This window comes from Delphinus delphis, chromosome 19, assembly GCF_949987515.2.
Source record: "Delphinus delphis chromosome 19, mDelDel1.2, whole genome shotgun sequence".
Lineage (NCBI taxonomy): Eukaryota > Metazoa > Chordata > Mammalia > Artiodactyla > Delphinidae > Delphinus > Delphinus delphis.
Window position 1 is genome coordinate 10,682,171 of NC_082701.1, and position 17,330 is coordinate 10,699,500.

Below are 17,330 nucleotides of genomic sequence, written 5' to 3' on the forward strand. Positions count from 1 at the left end.
TTGTAGGAGGTCAGCTAAGGATTTGCCTAAAATCAGAAAAGCAGGCATTCCCTGTCCCCACTCCCAGCTGCCCAACCCTAGGAGAAGGGACCCTGATGTAGGGTCTGAGACGGTGTCTATCATTGGGATAGAGAGGGAGGGGGAGCAAAAGGAAAGTGGAGGCTAAGGGCCAGTGGAATGGGGACCGTCTGGGCTGGCAGGATGATACCCATGGAGAGCTGTGAGGTCACACCAAAGACAGGCAGGAGGGCCTTGACTGTCCCAAATAGAACCACAGGATTGGGCAGGGACTTGCTCCTGTTTCTATGCAAAAGACAGGCGGATGCAGTGCCTGGAGCACCACTGAGGAGGGTAAGAGCAGGGATGGAAGTGAGCTGCACCCTCAAAGACATTCTCAACCTAAAAGCAAATGAAAAACCTGTGCCAGGTTGCTTTTACTTCTCGATGCTGCTTCTGGAACAGATTCCTCCTTATACCTGACTGTCCTGCTTTTCTGTGTGAGGCAAAAAGCATGTCATGGAATCTGGGGTTTGTTAGGGGCCTGGAGGATTCAGAGACAGTGAAGGGAGGGACGTAAACTCAGTTCCTACGTGCCTAGAGCTCTGCACTGCTGGCTGCCTTCCCTGCAGAGCAAGGACAGACAGTATCCACGACAAGTGGCTACTGTCTGCTTACGAGCTTAACGCTTTTAATTTCTGGCCCTTTGGCCTGTCTGGGTCATTGATCTTTCTTGGTCAGTGGGAGTCATGCTATACAATTTCGAGTTAGCTTCTTGGCCCTACAGCTAAACACTGGATAAATGCCTTGTCTACCAGCAAGGCAGCTGCTTGGTTGATTGAACTTTCCCCAGCCCCCGTATTTGAAACGGCACATCCCTGCTCAAAAGACCTAATTGGCTCTCTCCATCCTCTGCTGTCAGATGGTCCAGGCCTCCAACTCGTGGCTGGGCCCACCCACTCCTCGTCATCCCTATAGGCAGGTCTTTTGCTTCCAGGAGAGCTCTCTGAAGACAGCACCAAATCTTGTTCCCAAGCTCCACCAGACCCAGCCAGCACTCAGCATGCAGTAGGTCTGCTCAGACACCTGAGCCTGTGAATTGAAGTTGGCATCTGTGGCAGGATCAGCCACAGGACCTGCACATCAGAATCCCTGTCAGGGACAGGCCCTGGCAAGGTTAGCCTCGTTACAAGCCCCATGGAATTTGCCCTTCCAGCACCAGCTGCCGTGGAATGGGGATCTGGCCAGAAAAGGGGGTCAGGACCAATCTGTATATCCTCGTACTAGGATCAGCCAGGGGGGTTTCTATCTTGGGATATCATTGAAAAGAATTTTACAAACCTCTGATTTGGAAACTTCATTTAAAAAAAAAAAGTGAGACCATGAAGAAGGAACCAGGAACGGTCCTTTGCAATAATGATTAGCATAGAAGCAAAAGGAGATTTAGCTCGGAGCCTAAAATGACAACTGAACACACATAGCTAATTTTACTCCCCCTGAAAACCCCACTAAAACTATTGAAAGAGATTTTTTTAAAGATACAAACCCCCAAGGAGCTGGAGAACAGAGAAAAGACAACCATGAACAAAATGTGGGAAGCAGGAAGGCAAATGGGCAAGTGGTGCTTGGCCTTGCAGAGCTGAGTCCTAACCCTGCCATGGGGAAAGCTGAGAAACAGAACCTCCAAAGGCTTAGAGCTGTGGGACAGGTAACTGTGAGGCAAGAAAGGCAGCTAGCAGCAGTGATCTGTCTGTGGAAGGGTACTCCTAGGGAGGAGGGTGTAGCAGGGGCTCTGTGGCCTGGGGGACTTCATGCACAGTGACAGAGGGCTGTCCTGCATTCTGAAGGCTGAAAGCCCCCCCTCAGTCCCCATAGCACAAACATCCTCCAGGCAAGAGACTAGAAAAGTCTCTTCCTATTCCTGTAGATTTTAGGAGAAACCTAAAGATATAATTTTGCTGTTTCCCCGCAGACCACTGAGCCAATCTCCCTAGAGAGAAGCCCCAGTGGATGAGCCCACCCAATCCTCAGACCTTCCAGTCAGCTCTGCAGTCCCCTCCCCTAAATGTGAGTAGACGACCCAGGATTACCAGGCACCTGAGGAAAGCCTTTGAGAGAAAGAGCCACCCAGGTGGGGACCTAGGGGGTGGGCATCTTTGAGGAAACAGACATTAGGCAGGGAGGAGAAATAGCCATTTAATATCCTAAAACACAGGGCTACCCTGGTGACTCAGTGGTTAAGAATCCGCCTGCCAATGCAGGGGACACGGGTTCGAGCCCGGTCTGGGAAGATCCCACATGCCGCAAAGCAACTGAGCCCGTGCACCACAACTACTGAGCCTGCGCTCTAGAGGCCACGAGCCACAACTACTGAAGCCCTCGCGCCTAGAGCCCATGCTCCGCAACAAGAGAAGCCACCGCAATGAGAAGCCCGCGCACCACAACGAAGAGCAGCCCCCGCTCACCGCAACTAGAGAAAGCCCGCGCGCAGCAACAAAGACCCAACACAGCCAAAAATAAAATAAATAAAATAGATAAATTTATTTTAAATAATCCTAAAAGACAGCAGATAAGATATTGCATCTATGAACCAAGAGCAGGATGCTATTTAAGGAGAACATCTAGAGAACAAAACAGGGCTGGAAAATTAAACATGTGAGAACGGAAACAAAAACCTTCAACAGACAGGTTGGAAGATAGAAGGGAGGGGATGTCCCAGAATGCAAAGCAAAAAGACAAAGAGGAAAAAAATAAGAAAGGATGAAAGAATTAGATGACCAGCTCATGGGGCCCAGCACCTGTACAAAAGGAACCCTCCCTTCCATTCTACCCTGTCTAAGAGAAAGAGTTATTTAATTTAATAAATTTTCCCAGAAATGAGTTTTCAAGTTCTCAGCACAGTGGGAAATTGACCCACATCAAGGCATATTATCATGAAAAGCAAAACACTGAAGAGAAAGAAAAGTTTCCACAAGCTTCCAGGTTCCACAGAAAAGAGCAGGAATGAGACTGTGCTTCAGAAGTCTCAACAACAGCAGAAGCTAATAGATAATGGAGCAGTGCCCTCAAAGTGCTGAAGGAAAATATTTTCTGGCCTAGAATCCATTACTTAGCCAAATGAGCAATCTAATGTGAGATTAAAATAAAGATGTTTGCATGTGCAAGGTCTCAAACAAATTTACCACCCATGTACCATTTTTCAGGAAGCTACTAGAGGATGTGCTCCAACAAAACAAGGGAGTAAAGCCTGAAAGAGGATGACAAGGGATAGATGCAACAGTGGATCCAGTAAGAGAGGGAGAGACGAGGGGAATTCCACAGGATGGGAGAGAAGGGAGATCACAGGAGGGTGGCTGTCCAGATTAGAGCAGGGTGTCAACACATCCAACTGCCCAGTACACAGACCTGCTGAGGGTTGTCATCACTAATATATACCTTCTGACATTGTACTGCCCTTTTAATGCCAGATGCACCTGCCAGGTTCTTATCTGTACTTGGCCTGCTTGGGCCAGGTCCTGATGGAGTTCCAGCTCTCCTCTGCATGCACTGGCACCTGTATAAGCTGAAGACACTCATTTTCCCCATCAGAAGTGTCCTATTTTGTTTTCTTAGAAACAGGAGGATGGCCATAGTGAGCTAAGAAACAGACAATTCAGATAGGTCTATTCCCCCACCCCCACCAACCTGCCAGACATCCCAGCTGGGGATGGCCCTCAGTTCCCCAGGAAATGTCCATGGCCTTGCCAAGAGCCTCTTAGAACAGATGCCATGGTCCTTTCAGGGCCAGTGGGTACACTGACTCCCTAAAAAGGACTCTAGTAAACTCTCAGGCAGCTGAGGCCAGTCTGTGACCCCAAGACTATTCCTCTTCTCTTCTCCCAGGCTCTTCCATCTACAAGTAGCAACCCAAAGTAGCCACAAACAGAAAGGATACCATGGCTAGTTCTCTATATTAATCACCTTGCACATAAGTAGATGATGATAAAACAATAAAATGTTTGAGGAAAACACAATCTAAGGGGCCTTCTTTGTCCTTGTCAGTCTTTCATGACCAGCTGGTGGACTGTTGGAGAGTGTACTTTACACCCATTGCTGGGCTTCTTTGTTTGGTCTTTTAATCCAACAGAGTAAATTAGAAGGTTACTCAATGCAGTCATAACCTCCTTGCTAAGAATGGATCTTTCTCTCTCTGTCTCTCTCTACACACAGACACACCCCAATATTTATGTTACATATAAATATATAAATTTTTTCATTTCCTCACCACCATTGTTGGTATTTGGGCTTTCCCGTTCGGCCACAGTCCAGGCCGTGCTAGGACACTGTGGAGAAGTGCCCCCTATCTTAGTGACTTCCCCATAGGGACAGCCCCACAGGGCCTGAGGGAACCTGTTATTCAAACGACACATCAACATTCTTGCGCACAAAATGCAGGGCAGCCATGAAAAAGCTTATATTCTCTAGGGCTCCAGGGGTTGTATCTCTCTGGATCTTGTGAGATATAGGTCCCAATGAAACCTCGGAGGTCAGAGGCACCAACCTGATTAATTAACAAGTGACACTGTGGAGGCTGGCCGGCTCAGGCCCACACCTCTACTCACAGCTGGTGGAGAGGCACCCAGCCTGCGCCCAGCCTCAGCAGGGGCCGCAGCGGCTGGGCTGGCTTCCCAGTCTTCCCTCATACCTGAGTAACAGTCCCAAACTTTGCCCACTCCTGGTCCTCCGGACCCTGGTTGCTGGCAGACAGACAGACAGCGCTGTCTTCTTTGCCGAGAAGGGAGGGCTCAGATTTGAGCAGCTTTCTTCCCTCTCCCCCACCGTCTGTGTCCATCTCCTCTTCCTGCTTCCTTCCCATTCAAATCCTCCCCCTGCCCCCATCCAGCCCCCTTGGGCTTCCTCCTCTTCCACCTTCCCTGCTCTGGGGGGTTCTAGCCCACCAGCCTAAAAGCATAGTCAGTCTTTACCCATCCTTTAAGAACAGACCTTAGAGCTGCTCTCCTCCCGTCTCCTTCCCTTTATCACAAGTGGTCCCCATCTCCTTTCCAACAACCCCTTGGAAATGGCCCTGCCAGGGTCCCTGGTGACCAACTAGCCTGTGCGCCCTCCTCCGTGCACTGGATCTTTCAAGGCAGGTGGCATGCTCTCCACTCCCTTTCTAGAACCTGCTCCCTTATCCTCTATAACAGCACTCTCTCTGCTCTTCCCTCCTGAGGCAGCTCCCTCCGCATCTCCATTTGGTTCCCCTGCTTCTCCCTAAATGCCAGCTTTCCCCCGAGACTCCATTGCCAGTCCCTTCACATTATTTTCCTCGATGATCTCACCCCCTCCCCTGGTTTCACCATCGCAGACGTCATCCCAACATTTCAGAGCTGGAAGCAACTCCAGAAAGATGAGAAAACTGAGGCCAGCATGTCCAGGTGCACTGCCGGGGCCTCCCAGCACATGGGCAGCAACTCCAGACCTTGAACCCAACCTCCGACTCTGCCAGCAGCGCTGCCCCCACCCCTGCCATGGTGCCTCTTATTTCACATGCAGGGGAGCAGGTGGGTGCATCTGCAATGTCACACACACACTTCCAGACTTGATATTTTATTTAAGAGCATGCAGCTCTATATCAGTACCCAGTTGCTTTCAGTTCTGACATTTATCTTCTCCAAAGGAGGGTGAGCCACTTGCAGATCGTCCCATCTCTCCTCCCACGTGGCTGGGAAATGTCAGAGGGAGATCCAGGCAGCTCAGGGTCCCTTGCCCACATTGCACACATTTCAGTCATTGGGCTGCTTGGTAACCCAGCTGCTTTGGGAGAGCTGAGAAGGCCTGGGAAATGCATGAGGGGAGCCAGCAGAGGGTTCCCAGGCACTGTCCAACTTTCATAATCAGGGGCGACAGCCAGGGCCAAGAGCCTCCCAGAACAGATGCCACGGTCCACTCAGGGGCAGGTGTGTCCTTCCCCATCTTCTCAGATCTCCTTGTTTTGAGTGGGACCCACGCCATGGCTTAGAGCTCTGCCTGCGATTGCACAATAATACCCACCCAGAAAACAAATTAAAAATAGGAAAAATCCATCCAAGGCGTGTGTCTGCTGAGGCAGAGTGCTGTCAGATTGCTAGGCAACCCCAGGCGATCCTGTGGGAAGGTCTGTGCTAAGCTTGTTCCACAGAAGTAGCACTCTTGTCCCTGTTGTGTAGATGTGCTCAGCCGAATCTGAGCAAGGTCATGAACAGAGGGAAGGCACAGGCTGCCTGAACTGAAGACGTGCCCATCTGCCTGGACAAAGGCATTTTCCGGAGGACGGAGAAGAGGCCGAGGGTGTCCGCAGGATGAGAGGCATCTGGACGCACGCTGGAAAATCTATCTGGTTTCCCCATGTTCCCCAAGATACAGGTGTTTAGAACTGTGTAGGCAAAATGCCTGAATCTTAACTGATTTTCCATCCAGCAGTCTTCATCACCTTCAGCCAGAGGTGAATTAAGCAGGTTCAGAGGCTGAAGACAGAGGAGGAGGAGAAAGGCAAGATGGATGCACGGCCAGAGCCCGTGGAGGAGCAGGGAGGAAGCAGAGCTGGGAGCACCCAGGCACCGCCATTCTGGGCTTTGTGCTCCCAAGGCCGAGATGGAAGAGCATGCTTTCTTTTTACAGTTCCATTCAAACCATAATCACGATAACATCTTTGTGGATGTTACAATGTTGGCCATGAGCATAAAATACTTTTAAAAGGAAAAGGCAGGGGATGCGGCATCATGAAAAATAACGAGAATTTTCATTTAGACTTGAAGATCTTTAAAACAAGGGTGAAGCCAAGAGAGCTTCTTCCCTTTTACGATGCTGCACAGAGACTGCCCAGGGCGAAGGCAAAAGGGTGTGTTAGCTTCCTGGGGCTCCCATCACACAAAACCCGGGGCTTTAAACAACAGAAATGTATTCTCTCACAGTCCTGAAGGTCAGAAGTTGGAAATCAAGGTGTCAGCCTGCTGCCTCGGAAGCTCCAGGGAGAAACCACGCCAGGCCTCCCTCCTGGCTTCTGGCCACTGCCAATGGTCCTTGGCGTCCTCGGCTTGCGGCAGCATCACTCCAGTCTCTGCCTCTGTCTCCACATGGCCTTGTCTCTGTGTCCTCTTCCCTTCCTTATAAGGACCCCAGTCTTTGGACTGAGGGCCCACCCTAATCCAGCACGACCTCATCTTAACTAATTGCATCTGCAAAGACCCTATTTCCAAATAAGGTCCCATTCTGAGGTTCTGGGTGGGCATGAATTTGGGGGGACATTATTCAATCCACTCCAGGGGGATTGATAATGAAATAAGATGAGCTTCAGAGCAGGGAGGCATTGGCCATCACCTGGTCCAGCCTGTCCCTCTCTCGAGGGAATGTCTCTTACAGCACCCCAGACACAGCATCCCCAGCTCTGCATGGGCACTACCATGGCAGGGTGCTCCCCACCTCCCATGACGGTCTCCCCATCAGGGGAGAGCCTGCACTGCTAGAAAACCTTCCTCCCAACGTGGACCCAGAATCTGCTGTGGTCATTGTCCTGTTGAATCTCATGGAATTTTGCACAAGTCCTGGCTCCAGCCCCACCACAGTCAGACGGCAAAGAGGACATATAATTCTCCCCCTTCTGACATGGGGTTTCCACTAAGATGTCCTAACAGTCGCTACAACACATGCTGCTTCATGTCCAGCCAGCTTCTTCCACATGGTTTCTGTGCATACATCCAAACGTGGGGATGAGGGTTTCACTTACTTCTGTTAAATTTAATCCAATTGGTCATCTTTTGTGTTGATTCTGCCATCTGATATATCAGCCTGTCCTTCGGACTGTATAATCCCCAGGTTGAAAGCACAATTGAAGAGCCTGGCCCAAGCCAGCGAGAAACTGAGCACAGAACCCTCCCACGTGCCGCTGAGTGGGTGGGTTGCCGTGAGGATGTACATTTTAAGGGTACAGCTATTAAATAATCTCAGTAACTAACATAATCAGAAAGAACACTTCACTGAATCACTTTGGATGGCTTTTATCATTAAAGTTTGGAATCTACTGAGTACCTTAATGGTAAACTCAGACCTTTACTATTTCCATAAACTTCTTTTTCTCTTCCAGTTCTATTGAGATATAATTGGCATATAACACTGTATTAGTTTGAGGTGTACAACATGATGAGCTGATATATGTACTACAGCAAAAGAATTACTGCAATAAGTTTAATGTTACAAACTTTTTTTCTTGTGAGTCTGTGAACTGAGGTGACAGTTGTTGGTGTGACTGAAACGACATCAGCTTCACTGGGACGTGACCGATTGATGTCCTCTAGAAACCAAGGACAGCCCTCCCCTCAGTCACCGAAAGCTCACGTACGCAGGAAGGGCTGAGGGACACATGGTTGTGTGCGAAGCAGCCCCCATGGGGTGCTGGCTGCTGTCTCGTGGCTTCTGGCACCCATGTGATGGTACCTACATCCTACAGGACAGGGTGTGTGGTAATGACATGGCTTGGGAGCCACCCGAAGGAGGCAGGGGAATAAATGACAGAGGGGAGAAAACTGTAGGTGGGTTCCAGGCCTCTTAGAACCTGAGCTGTTGCTGTCTTTGAATTCATCCTTATTTTGAATTTCATTCTCTGTTTTAAGATCTTCCCCAAAGAAGACATCTTTACGTTGTGGCTTCATTTCATACTTCCTCCCAGAGACCTCGGAGCACTGCGTTATCTATGGGCTCCCATACACACAGTCCTGTACGAATATACCTGATCATGTCCCCAACAACAAAGGCAGTGCCAGTCACCACCACCAGCCGGACTCACAGCTCCAAGGCCCTCTGTCTGACCAAGGCAATAGCAGAACAGGAGATGCCTCCCTCCAGCTCCAGCTGACTCTGGAGAAGGCGCCCATTGTGGGTAGGGCTACCCACATTGCACTCCTGCCCTGTGTTAGTGTCCCCGGGCCACCAAAACAAAGCAGCACAGGCTGGTAGCCTAAACAACAGACACTGGAGGCCAGGAGGCCAAGATCAGGGTGTTGGCAGGGTGGTGCCTCCTGGGCCTGAGGACAGACGTCTTCTCCCTGTGTCCTCACGTGATCGTCCCTCTGTGTGTCTGTGTCCTAACCTCCTCTTCTCATAAGGACACCAGTCATGTTGGATTAGGACCCACCCACATGACCTCAGCTTAACCTAATTGCCCTCTCTAAAGGCCCTGCCCCCGAATACAGGCACATCCTGAGGTGTTGGGGGTTAGGGCTTCAACATGTGAATCTGGGGGACAGTTCAGCCCACATGCCCTGTTGATGTCCCTATTTCTCCTAAGAGCCAGTGCTGAAACTCGACCATAACTCTCACTCTTCCTTCCCCTCCCCACTCAGCCCCGTCTACATCCTAACTAAAACTACATTTCTGTCTCGATCCAGCATCGAACCTCCATGTGAAGCTGGGAGGTGGGCTGGGCAGGTGGCACTTTTCACATATTTGTGAGGTGTGGCAGCGCTGGGGTCGCAGGTCTTCCACCCCTGCCCAGCAGACCTGGTCCCTTGGCCATCCAGGGGAGCACCCCCTCTGCCAAGCTGGGTGTCTTGTTTTGTCCCCAGCAGTGGCAATAAATGACTCAGAGCACACAGATCCTTGGACCAGGGCCTCCACCCAGTGCCCCCTATATGCATCTTCAAAGCAGCCAGCCCCCTGGGATGTCCAGGACAGATTTCCACCAAGATAAAAATGAACATTGAAAATGAGACACTAACTCCTGGAGACTGTTCACCAAGCGTGGCTCCACAGCCACAGGGCCCCTGACCCACTTGGCCAGTTCCTGAGAAACAGGAAAGTAGCCTCCCCTGTTGAGGAGGACAATCCAAGGTGGGAGGACAGAGGGCCTGGGTGCCTGGCCCAGCCTGGCTGCCTGGATGATGGGGACCTACCATTGGCATCTTTAGGGCTTGGTTTTCTCCTGTGCTAATGGTCAGGGATGGACCTCATGACCCTCAGTCCATCTCCAGGAGTGGGAGCCTACAGTTCTGTCTGAAGCAGCCTGGCTGCCCCAAACCAGCCCAGCAGTGCCAGTGCCCGAAGGAGACATGGGGGCAGGAGGACAGGTGAGCTGCCTGTTGTTCCAGATCTTCCTCCTTCTACCTCCTCCTCCGGGAAGCTCATCCTTTTCCAAAATAGCTCCTCTGCCTCCTTCCCTCCTCTCTCCTCCCTGCTTCCGGGAGCTCCATGGCCAAGTCCCACCTGGCAAGGGGCAGCGGTGTTGGGGGAGGGAGGGTATGGCTCTCAAGCTGCAAAATTTCAAGGTCAAACGATGACCCCTCCATCCCTCAACCTCCCTCCCCTCCAGGTCAGCCTCCATCATCCCCACAGCTGGCAGACCAATAGAAGGAGGCTTGTTCTCAGGCTAGTTCCCCTGTTCCATGGTCCTCACAGTGCCCAGTCCCCAGAAGAAGGGTCACTTGAGCATTTAGAAGCTCCTACAGACTTGCCTCCCCCTGCCCTGGCTTGGGAAGCCCAACTCCAAATGAAGTGCTGACCTTTCCTTGGCCAGGCTGTGGCCCCTGCCCACCCGGAGGGTCCTCCTCTGCCCCCCACCACAAGGACAGGCCTAGGGATAGTCAACCAACCTTGGCCAAGCACTTTGGACCCCACACTGACGCAGATGTGCCCTCTGCTCAGCTTTGTGCAAACCCAGCTCATCTCCCCCCCACCCCCTGCAAACTCCCAGGACAGTGAGACCCTTTCTAATCTTCAAGGCTAACAAAGCAAACCAGGGGCCCGGTACACCACTGCAATTTCCTGCTCCATGCAAGTCAGCAGAGTCCTTGGCAGTCATGACACACCACATATCAGGCTGAAGTGGCCAGGAGCAGGGGCCAGCCAGGAGGACCTTGTGCTTTTTTTTTTTAATTGAGATGAAATTCACATAACATAAAATTAACCATTTTAAAGTGCGCAATTCAGTGCCGTTTAGCACATTCACAATATTGTACAACCATCACCACTATCTAGTTCCAAAACGTTTCCATCATCCCAAAAGGAGACCCTGTACCCACCAAGCAGCCACTCCCTACTCCCCCAGCCCTGTGCTTTTTGATGTTAAATGAATAAAATGCAAATTGCTTCTACTATTCTTGCTCCAAAGCACTGGTGCTTTTTGAATAGGACTGTCACACCGTCCTCATCTTCTTGGCCTGCCCACTTAACACTCAGGGATGTTCCAAAATTGTCACATGAAGGGACAGGCAGTCTTTTTTTTTTTTTTTTTGCGGTACGCGGGCCTCTCACTGTTGTGGCCTCTCCCGTTGCGGAGCACAGGCTCCGGACGCGCAGGCTCAGCGGCCATGGCTCACGGGCCCAGTCGCTCTGAGGCATGTGGGACCTTCCCGGACCGGGGCACGAACCCGTGTCCCCTGCATCGGCAGGCAGACGCTCAACCACTGCGCCACCAAGGAAGCCCTGACAGGCAGTCTTAAGCTGCCTTCGTGAACAACTTTGCCATTTGCCCAAAGACAGTAATTCCTCATGCATTCATTTACCCAAAAAATATTCTTTGAGCACCTTCTACGTGCCCAGCTCTAGGTCAGTCGGCGGCTCACAAGCATGAAAAGGATCCAATCCTGCCGTCCAGGCTCTGGGTGCTGAGTTGGGGAAGCAGATGGGTAAACAGCTAAATGACAAGGCCACATGGCAAGTGCTTTGAGAAAAACATGAAGAAATACTCCACCCACAGAGCAGCCTCACCGCCCTCTATCAATATTTTTATCCATACTCCCACATGCTAACATGGCCGTCTTCACCTCCAACACCATCTTTAAACACCAAAGATGGGGACACATATGCTGGATGAGACCACAACAGGCAGGGGCTTAAAGAGGCAACTCACAAAGAAGACTTCAAAAGGGCCCCAAAGTACAGAAAGTGTCTCATCTCACCAGCCATCAAAGCAATATAAATCAAAACAAAAACACACTTCCACTTTTCCACCCGCCAGATTTTGAAACTGCTGATTGCAGCCAGAGCTTCCGCTGGGAAGTGACCCTCTCCCGCACTAGATGGTGGGGTCGAAGCTGGCATCTGTCTGGAGGGCCGAGTGGCACTTGGATCAAAAGCTTCCAAAATGTGTTTAACCTTTAACTCAGCAATTCCACTTGTAGGAATTCACCCTAAGGAGAAACTCAGGAACAAACGCAGATTTATCTCGAAAGACTTATGTACTAGAATATTTGCAGCATTGCTTATGACATCAAGAGACTGAAAACAAACTGAATGTGCAACTCCTGGGTGCTTGGTAAATAATTTGGGCACTCATTAAAAACCCTACCATAGGGCTTCCCTGGTGGTGCAGTGGTTGAGGGTCCGTCTGCCGATGCGGGGGACGCGGGTTCGTGCCCCGGTCCGGGAGGATCCCGCATGCCGCGGAGCCGCTGGGCCCGTGAGCCATGGCCGCTGGGCCTGCGCGTCCGGAGCCTGTGCTCTGCGGCGGGAGAGGCCACAGCAGTGAGAGGCCCGCGTACCGCAAAAAAAAAAAAAAAAAAAAAAAACCCTACCATAGAAGAATATTCAATACCACTGCAAAGTGTTCATAGCCTTCAAATGGGAAGGTTTATAAAACAGAGTGTGCAATACAATGCCATTTATACTCCCCAGGCCCTGAAACAGGATGGAGGGACACAGTCTCTTGGCCGGCAGTGATTCCCTCTGTACAGGTGAACAATGGGTAATTTTTCTTTTTGAAATTTTATTGTATATTCTAAGTTTTCTACGTTGGATCTCAACTGCATTTGTAACCAGGCAAAATATAAGGAGTGTCGTTTAATACAATTAGAAATGTTACAGAGGTAGTTTATCTGCCAGCACACCAGCTCGCAGGGGGAGGAAGAATCTGGACAGTTCCTGATAAACACAGGGCCCCACCTGCAGGGGTGAAAGGTTCCCATGCCTTTGACCAAGAAGCTGAGGGAGTGCAGTAGTCAACCTCTTGACCTCCCTTTTCAGATTAAGTGTTTTTTTTGTTTTTGTTTTTGTTTTTGTGGTACACGGACCTCTCACTGTTGTGGCCTCTCCCGTTGCAGAGCACAGGCTCTGGACGCGCAGGCTCAGTGGCCATGGCTCACAGGCCCAGCCGCTCCGTGGAATGTGGGATCTTCCTGGACCGGGGCATGAACCCGTGTCCCCTGCATCAGCAGGCGGACTCTCAACCACTGCGCCACCAGGGAAGCCCTCAGATTAAGTTTTGAGTTGATTTGCTGGTATCATGCCATCAGGAGCTCCACATGTGTCCTTGGAGCTCATGGACCATCTTGGCAACACGTTCTAACCCTCTCTCTGGCTCCTTTCAGGAGAAGGCCCCTCACGGGTTTATTATTTTGAGCTGAAGTTCTGGAAGTTTCATCATTACAAAATAAATATTTTTGAAGCTCATGATTCATGAGAGCAATAAAAGAAAATTAATTTTTATTGAATTCCTACTGTGGGTTACACACCTAACATGCAATTTCTCATTTAACCTTTGAAATAATGCCTTGAGGTCAGTGTTATTGCCCCCGAATTACAGATAAGGAAAATGAGTCTCAATAACCCAGACACAGAAAGCTGGCCTAGGACTCAGCAGCTGGCTTCCCCCAGAGCGCCTGATCGAAGAGAGCCAGAGAGAAAGTCCCAAGATGGGGGCCACAATCTTTTTGTAACCTCACAGCCAATAAGGGCTATAGGAACCCAGACTCCACTTGGACCCCAAAGTAAGGGCTTGATGTCCACCCTTCCTAGAGAATGGACAACTCGCAGAGAATGGTGCTCTGTGTCTCCTGGCCACACCCCACTCAGCCACAGGGACCCGGCAGCTGATGAACTGGGGCACCTGCAGCTGAGGGGACTATCGGGGGAGACTATCCAGCCACGCACACTGCAGGGATCTGAGCCTCCTTCCTTGTGACTGCAACATCTCTGAAATGAAGAGACAACTCTATTGGGAGAACAAGTGCTAATTAAATTTCCTGGGATCATTGAAGAGGAAATTACTTAATATTCTGAACAGATTTAATATTTGAAAGCATGGACGGCCTTGATTTGTCGTGGATGGGTTCTCTGCCATCGAGCTTACATTTGATGGGATCCACACAAGCTAGGAGGAGGGGATGGAGGTGGCTGGAGGCTGTGATGTCCCTGGAAGCCAGAGGAGAGGGAGAGAAACTGGGCATGGCCAGAGGGCAAGGTCCTCGTAACAGCCCTCCACAGGAACCCCAGGCACTGCTACAGCGAGCTGAAAGTCATATTCATGGTCTCTGAAGCCCCACGTCTGTAGGTCCCTGACATCTGCCTGCATTCACCCCACCTTTCTGTAACTCAGGACTCTTGTTGGCCAAGGTAGCCAACTGAGTGAGAGGAAGGTCTTGTATTCCTTGGAATGCACGATCTAAATACCCGTGTCTCTTGGCGGAAGTGGGAAGAAAAACAAACACTTTTACCACATCCCTAAGATACACAAGTTTGGACCTTTCGGGAGCCGCTCAGCCTCGTCACCATCATGCCACCCAGGGACCAGCCACAAGTTCCTCTGAGAGCTGTTTCTGGAGGAGTCGCACCCCACAAGCTCATCCAGGTGCCAGGACGTGGTCTCCAGACCCTGAGCAGCAGCTGAGACCTGGCCACTGGGGGCCCCACCTTGGAGGCTGGCAGGGGCTGTGGGGGCCCAGGCTGGGAGTCACCCTCAGTTACTGCCAAGCAGACAAGCTCAGGGTCACATCACTCTGGCTGTGCTGCACCCACGGGGGCAATTGCTAGGCCAGGGGACAAGCTCAGCCAACCCCAAGGCAAGCCCTGCAGGCTCCTCGAAGCCCTGCAAAGGGTAGAGGGCAGGGGAGAGGTGGGTGAGCTCAACTCACTGAGGCAGGGGGTGGGGTGCAGAAACCCCAGATGAGAGCTTGGGCTAGCCATGGAGATGAGGAATTCCCACCCGGCCCTCAGACATGAAGCAGAGAGTCAAAATATTGGGGGAGCAAGTGATGGAAACTCAACTCACCCAGCTTAATCTGAAAGATGGTTCATTGGCGCCCACTAATGAAGTACAGCTGGCCTTGGAGACAAAACGTTACACACACACACACACGCACACACCTGGTCCTCCCTTTCCATTGACCTAATCTCCCTGTTGAATATGTGTCCTGCATACACTGGACGTGGAGGACAGAGTCCATGGCTGCTGAACATGGGGGCTTAGAGCCTCTCAGCTGAGCAGCCCCCCAGGACATAGAGAGCACCTTCCCCCATCTCTATACAGAGAAGCCACAGTGAAGGATGCAGATCTCACGTCAGTGGGGCCCATCCTGCACCATGGCCACCCTGAGAGGGGGGTGCACTGCACATGTGGAGGGAGGGGACACACAGACTGCATGGATCAGGGGCAGGCAGAGGCCACAGCAGCTCCAGCCCAGGGGTCCTAGGTGCCCAGTGGGCAGCCCATGGCTGCACAGCACCGAGGCCACCAGCCGAGAGGCACAGAGGCTGATACCCTACCACACAGAGCTCGGAGGAGGCACCTGGTCAAACTCCAGACCTGGCAAATGCCAGCACCAGCCTTCAGAGGGATTTCTTTTTATTATAAGTGATTCTGGGCTTCCCTGGTGGCACAGTGGTTGAGAGTCCGCCTGCCGATGCAGGGGACACGGGTTCGTGCCCCGCTCTGGGAAGATCCCACATGCCGCGGAGCGGCTGGGCCCGTGAGCCATGGCCACTGAGCCTGCGCGTCCAGAGCCTGTGCTCACCAACGGGAGAGGCCACAACAGTGAGAGGCCCACGTATCACACACACAAAAAATATATATATACATATAAGTGATTCTGTCTGCTTCACACTTCAAGGACTGGAGATTGGACATGCTTTATAACTGTAATTAAAATAAACCAAGCGCCAGGAGGGTCAGTAGGATTTTACATTGAGAGGTTCCTTCTTCCATCTTTCTTACCCTTCTGACCGACTGGGAGTTCCCCAGAGCCAGTGTCCCCTGACATACAACACTTGGAAGAACAGAGCTCCGAAATAAGTCTGTAATTTTGTTTTTTTAATTGTCTCTCCTACTTAGTTTCCTGTTCAAACAGATCCCCATGCCAGTCTGTAATCCCTGTTTAAGTACCTAAACCTCCATAAAATAACCCACAGACCACTCCCATCTTCCTGCTGCTCTTAACCTGTCTCCCATAGTCTTTGGTTGCTCAGCCTCTTTGACACTAAGCTTATCTGGCTCACCTGGCTTCGGGCATCCATCAGGGAGGAGGGGCCGCTGGAGCCCCAGAGTCCAGAACAAATGCCTCTCCTATGCTTTCCGAACACTACCCTCAAGCTCCATTTTCAGTGAAGAACTGCAGATCCCCTGCACTTGACCATGAGTCAGCCCCTGCCCACCTGCCATCACAGCCACTGGCGAGTGGCTGGGAGTGCTGCCCCTCCCCTCCCTGCAGGTCCTCAAGAGCCCGTAGCAGAGTGAATCCTACTCCCACCTTGTATCTCTCGTGATCCATTCCAGGGGACCTGGAGGCCTTCTGCCCCTGCTGTTCCCCGAAATAGGCTCAAATCACATCCAAAGTGGACCTTCTGGGTACACTGAGCTGTGGACACAGTGCCCATCCTGCAAAGACAATGACCCACCCCTAGGGGTTCAAAAGCACCCACTGCCATTCAGCTCTGTCTAATGAGCATGGATGATAAGCTGCAGGAGGCCCAGGAGCATCCTTGGGGAGCCTTCAAGGAAACTGACTCAGAGAGGACGTGAGCTGTGAGGGGCCAGTGCTGGGTCCAAAGAGACCTGGCATCTAGGCCTCCCAGCCTATCACTTACTGTCCACACATCCTTGACTTTACTTGTTTCTCTGACTATAAAATTGACTCTGACATAGATGATCTCTAGGGTTTCTCCCAGCTCTAAAATTGTCTGCTTCTGTAATTCAGGAATAAACTGTGAAACATGGATGAGACAGGCCCAGAGCTCAGAGGGTTACGGTCAATGGTTGTAGAGTTCAGGGGAGGCTTCCTGGCATCCCCGAGACTCAGCCTGCACACAGGCCCTGGCACGTGGGCCATTTCTTGAAGGTACCACATGGCAACCTGAACGTTCTGACCCCTTTGAGAGGCTGGAAAGAGTGGCTGTGAAGGAGTCCTGGAAGCCTGGGGCCTGAAAGGAGCTTCCCTGGTCACGTGAGGCCACGTGAGGCCACATGAGGCCACAACCCCTCCCTTCCCCTTCCCAAACTATTCCCCTGGATGCAGAGCTTGAAGCTAGGGAGACTGAGAGAAAGTCACTTTCACTAGACAATAACACGATGAAGTATTTTAAAATTCTGAGTGGACAATATTTAATATTACATA

At 51.3% G+C, this 17,330-nt stretch overlaps 1 protein-coding gene across 1 annotated transcript in view; it reads right to left on the minus strand.

The window, feature by feature from the left end:
- Positions 1 to 17,330, minus strand: part of RBFOX3 (RNA binding fox-1 homolog 3) — a 499,416-nt gene that overhangs the window by 451,900 nt on the left and 30,186 nt on the right. The gene's annotated exons all lie outside the window — the stretch shown is intronic.